This window comes from Wyeomyia smithii, chromosome 3, assembly GCF_029784165.1.
Source record: "Wyeomyia smithii strain HCP4-BCI-WySm-NY-G18 chromosome 3, ASM2978416v1, whole genome shotgun sequence".
NCBI lineage: Eukaryota > Metazoa > Arthropoda > Insecta > Diptera > Culicidae > Wyeomyia > Wyeomyia smithii.
The window spans coordinates 103,468,537-103,474,511 of record NC_073696.1 but is presented as its reverse complement, the minus strand read 5'-3'; positions in this window follow the sequence as shown (position 1 = coordinate 103,474,511).

Below are 5,975 nucleotides of genomic sequence, written 5' to 3'. Positions count from 1 at the left end.
GACTTATTATTCGACCGGTGAGGATGATAAAACCCGTTTTTTGTATTATTTATTTTAAGTTTTATTTTGATATTGAGAAAGCGTATTATGCATCTTCACTCGACCGGTTCTGGTGATCGTATTGACCAGTCCGGTTTATTTTTTTCATTTCATCTTTGATTAGCATTCAAGGCTAATGGTCCCAAAAGTTCAACGTAACGCATGCCAAAAGAAGCCTTGAAAATTCGTACAGCGTCTTTCTTATCGTGCATATTCAAAGCGGAAATCTTGCGCTATACACGTTGATTTTGGTTTACTCACGAGCAGGTAGACGCAGTCTGTCTGGTAGATGGGTTTCGAAGCAAAAAAGGTTGCTTTATCAAAGTCCGCAGTAATGGCAAAATCTACAAAAGCTTTGTAAACGATATGAAAAGAATCGTGTAGATCGATCCTTTCGATAGATTGAAATGCGTTCAATTGTTTCCCGGTGGTGGACGATAACACTTAGCGCAGTACTAGATAAGATTTTTATTGAAGGTGTTGATTAAGGTCTGTATCCGCAATAATAACACTTAAAAATGGTTATAAAACAGTTCAGTGTGACTTAAAAATACAGGATACGGTTTACAAATTTATACTTCAAATCATCATCATTCTGCGTTCACATAAAAATCTTGAGCCATTACAATTTGTACAGACTCCTCAGTGCCGATGTTGGTAGATCTGACCCTGATTCGTTAGAAACGCTTGACATCTTCAATCCCCTGCTTTCCGAAGAAAGCACTCGCATATTGACAATCTTGGTGTTATATTACTCAATCACGGTTTCGGGCACGTCAACTTTGGTTTTCGTTGCGGTCTGGAGCTTTTTGGATTTTGTATGACTTCTTGGTTTCTTTTCGATACTCAATGATTCAAAAAATGTTTTCAACAGTGTTATGAGCAGTGAATTTCGGTGAATCCAGCTTTTTGAAGGCTGGCGTATCGAAAGTTAAAGATTCATTATAACTGTATAAGAGCCTGTGGAGCACATTTTTTATTTGTTGCCTTATTTACCCTCTTTTAGCATAGATATCTAACACTACGCTTGTGAAATATTTCAAAAGTTATAGCGTTTTGTTTGGGGTGTCTTTGAATGTAATAATCGAACTATTCAAAACCATTAAAATCGTTGAATACTGGTTCGAACGAGGTAAACAACAAGCCACTCATTATCGGCTGTGATGCCATCGCACACCACACAGTCTGGGGCAAGTCGGATGTCAGCATACGAGATGAGTACCTGCTTAAATACCTTACTTTTAAAAACATGTAGGGAACCAAATAGCTTTCGCAAATACTATTAGACAAGAGGTCTTAAATCTTACTCTATGTGGTGCCTCAATAGCAGAGAAGTTTTAAAACTGGTATGTCTCGGCTACTTTTCCTAGAGGAGAACTCTTCAGAAATCCAAAGAAAATCAACTGAAACTCTTTTAAGGAACATCTGGTCGACTAGAGAACATCATGCCATAAAAATATTCGAACTCCAGTTTATCTGGACAACGTAGCAAGTGGCCTACAACACATCACAGAAGCGTCTATATCGAAACGGACAGTTTAGCGTGATGTGCCTTGGTGGAACGAAACACTAAGCTTCGTCGGGAAGTTAGATGCTTGTTCAACTGGGATAAAATCACGTCCAACTGGGATGCCTATTGAACATCTCTTACTAAATTCAACGCTGAGCTACGTAAAACCAGAGGAGAACCAGAGTTCGATTTTGTGAAAACATTCATATTCTGCCTGAGGTAACGTGACTGCAAAAAGCGATATCTAAAGATTATACGAATGGTCTTGGGCAATTGAAAAAGGAGATGGTAGTCTGACTGTCTCTATCAAATGAACGCTGGAGGTTCTGATTAACATCCACTTTCCTGACTCGATAGTGACCTCTGGATCGAACGTTGAAAAACTACAGAGCCTCCACTGTGCTCGTTCGTCGATGTTCACGGAGACTTCTGACAGTCGGGCACTAAGCTCTTTCGAGCCTTTAAATATAGTCACCAGGTTCGGATGGCATTCTACTAATCTTGCAACAAAAATTGGACGGGGTCATCATGTCCGAACTCATCAGCCTTCACTCTGAGATGTTTCCCGGGCAGCTGGCGGAAAGTTAAAACGGTATGTATATCAGAGCCGGACAAACAAGACAAAACATTGTCTAAAGCTTTCAGACTATAAGTCTAATGTCAACTCTTTTCAAGTCGATGGAGAAAATTATGGATAATTATATCCGCAGCGATGCACTCTCAGCTGGTTTTGAGGTACGATGCTGGCCTAACAAACCAGTTGTCGTAGGTTCGAGTCTCGGCTCGGGAGAGACTGTTAGTGTCAGTAGGATCGTAGTGCTAGGCCCCGCAATTGTCCTGTACACTAACCAGTTGGCTGCGAAGTCTGTGTATAAAAAACAGAAGGTAGAGTTCAGAATCGGAATGTAACACAAAGGCTTTACTTTGCAATGCGAGTTTCTAAAGAACTTTCCTTTGCATGAACATCAATCTGCATGTCAACAGGGTGAATCTACTGAAACCGCTTTGCATTGCATTGCAGACAGTAGTCTGCATCTTTCTTGATATAAGGGGGCTTTCGATTACATATCTTTCGCACTTATTTACACGGCTGATAAAACTACAAAACTACAATTAGCTGGATTCGTGCGATAATTTCCAGCTGGAAAATCGCAGCTGCATTGGGAAATACGTGTGTCACAGTAGAAATAATCAAAAGGGGAAGGAGTTCTCTTTCCCTTGCTATGGTCACTGATGGTAGGTGTTTTCCTCAACAAGCTATCACAGCTTGCCTACGAAGTCATTGGTTGTGTTGATGACGTAATCCTTACTGCACGGGAAAAATGTGATGCGAATCTATCTAGTCGTAAGTAAACGGCTCTCAACATCACTTCCCAGTGGTGGTTTGAAGGAGGACTGAACGTTATCCTGACTAAAACAGTCATTTTACTCTTTACCAAACGAAGCACGCGTTCAATCACTCATCCACTGCTGAATGGGGCAAGAGCGAGTTTCAATAATAAAACCAAATACCTTGGAATCATTCTGTAAAAGTTCTGAAATAAACTAGATTGCTCACTTGGACTACGCTACTAAGAAGGCTACTTCAGCGATTTGGCATTGCGGTACACTGTTCAGTAAGACCTGACGGCTGAAACTACAATTAGTGATCTGGTTTTATATATCACCATTGCTCGGCCACGTATAACCTACGCAGCTCTCGAATAATGGCCTTTTCTTTTCATTTTTTTTTAAGATGTCGGTGGAATCTGCTCACAGACAACTGAGAACAGAGCCCGGGTAGTTGGGTTGGATATAATCGAACCTCTCCAGTCTCCAGCCCTTATCTTCCAGGAACGCTGAGTATTACGTCGGGAAGTTGTTTTTTGTGTTTCAGGCATCCTCTTTACTCTTATACTTAATAGCCAACCTCCTATAGACTGGCAGTCACCTAACACTGGCATGTTGGTGGTTGATTCGCTTCGCACGTTGTAGCTCCAGGACTTTGTTGAGAGAAGGAGGCAACAATAGATCTAACTAATGGTAGCAGTGGTCACAAGCTCCACAAGTCGCACTCCAGAATTCAGGGTTTTAGCAAATCTTCTAAGCTAAGTTGTCCGGAGTAGTGTCTGTCCCGCTCACTACCATCATCCGACCATCACATTGATATCGCCGAGATACGTCTGGGCGTCGCACGTGTTCAACGACGAAAGGGGATAGTTAAGTGTCGTCACGACGTCCGCCGACTGGAGAACAACTTGAATTCTTGCCTCGGAGTTGCTTACTACCAGTCGTAAAGCAGGTATCAAGAACGCTTTCATCGCGACAAGTGATGATACTTACGGTACAGTGCGTAGCGAGCGGAGGGAGTGGATTACGGATGAAACATGGAAAAATTTGAAGGGAGCTAGCGCGACCAGAGAAGCTAAGACAAATGCATGACTACGATATACTGAACTGAAAAGGGCTGTTCAATGAGCTTATAAACGGGACAAGAGAGCCTGGACCCCTACCCTATCCAAAGAAGAAGAAACTGTCGAAAATAGACAAAAATTACCGATTTCTCATGGGTTTACCTTGACACGCACTGACGAAACTATCCAAGCAGCATCAAACATAGTAACCCATGAGTCAGCAGAAAAAAACAGACAGCTCTATCAGCACAGAACGGAAGGTCAACTTCAGGTATATGATCGAACAGAAAGTGCACACAAAAAGGACTGAAAAATGACAATTGAATTTTCTGTGCTCTCGGGCAATATATATTTGTCGTGTACGTTTATGCCGCTCTGCCAGTGGTATAATGTGGCATAATTTATTCGATGTTTTGAATTGACGGTTATTTCAACAGTTTAACCCGTTTAATACAATCTATTACGTTCGATGCAAAAACGTATTGGGAAAAATTCGCAATTATTAACATTTGTGGAGTTTGTCATATTACAATAGTGTAACGAAGGTATTGTAATCGACAAGTGTTGATTTGAAACACGAGCAACAATCAATGTTATTGAAAAATCGTGCGTTTTAAACCGTTAATGTTGCAATTCTTCCATTTACAATTGTACCATGTGTTATAGATGGTTATTTTTGAAAATTGTTAAAATATAAAATGCAGCTCGTGAGTTTTTTTTTCAACTCGAGAAAGTACTTTGAGTTTTTAAAAATCATGGCACAGATGGATTTTTTAACGCAAATTTTCCGAATATTTATAATAAATGAATCACATCTTTATTCGGAAATAAAATTTATAAACTAGTTTCATCCTCTTATTAGATTATATTAAATATTTTGCCGATTGACTCTAGTCAATTCTGGAGAATATAGATTTTCTACTCATTGATGCGACATGCGACATGCCATTCAAATAAAAATAAGCAGAATAAGGTTCAGTAAAATCAGGTTAGCTTCTAGGGCAACGAATAATGCGATTGTAAGAGGTACTGGTTCCATTGTGCAGTCTTTTTTTTGAAATCTGATAAAAATCTAATCGTGATTCGAAAAAATGCGCTCGAGCAGGCAGAAGTCTGTAAAAATCTGCACACATTTTGAGAAAGTCATAGGGAAAAAAAATGTAGTTAACCATCCCGCATAATCAATAACCATAAAACGTGCCTAACAACTAGTTCGGGATATAGTTTCCACTGTATGGGGTATCGTTAAACCATATGGATTATCATCCGTTTATGGTTATTGATTATGCGGGATGGAGATTGAAAAAAAACCGCACATACCTGCGAATCAAAACAAATCAGCGTTTTGCTGACAAATCTGGTATCCCTGCTGACAATCGAAAGTGACAACCTTACAGAACACTGAAAAAGGATCTCAAGAGGTTCGTTTCAAGAGGTTTCGAAATGCGTCGTAACCTGAGATTACTCCGAAGTAATCAATGTCATTTTTTTCGAGTAATCCAAGGTAACCATCAACAATCAATGACAAATAAACTCAAGTACGAGTAGTCAAAATTTATTTTATTATTTATTCACTTTTCCGGTTTCTTGCATGCATTTGAATGACGTTCAATTTTGACATAAGAGCGCTTTTTAGATGGATGAGGGCCCAACTAACAAACCCCCGACTAATGAGCAACCGGAAAGCGAATCACCATTGTATATCAATAGTGCCTTACTCCTAGCGTTCGTTCATATATGGAAACATTCGTATAATAGATAACGCGCTCAGGGGAGAGGTGGAAGAAAGGTATCCAGCGAAGTGTTAAACTGCATAAGACCACCATGCAAATTTGCGTTACTTAGTTGATGAGGGTTTTGAAAATTTCCGAACTTCACGTTACGTAATATACGAATATTCTTTAAGAGGACTCTAAACGAGGTGGTAATTAGAGACTTGAAACAAAAGATGCGACTCTCACTTCATGTAACTCGTGTTAATAATCTGATTATTTTCACAGTTAAAAGGAGTAGATTACTAAAAAACAATAAAG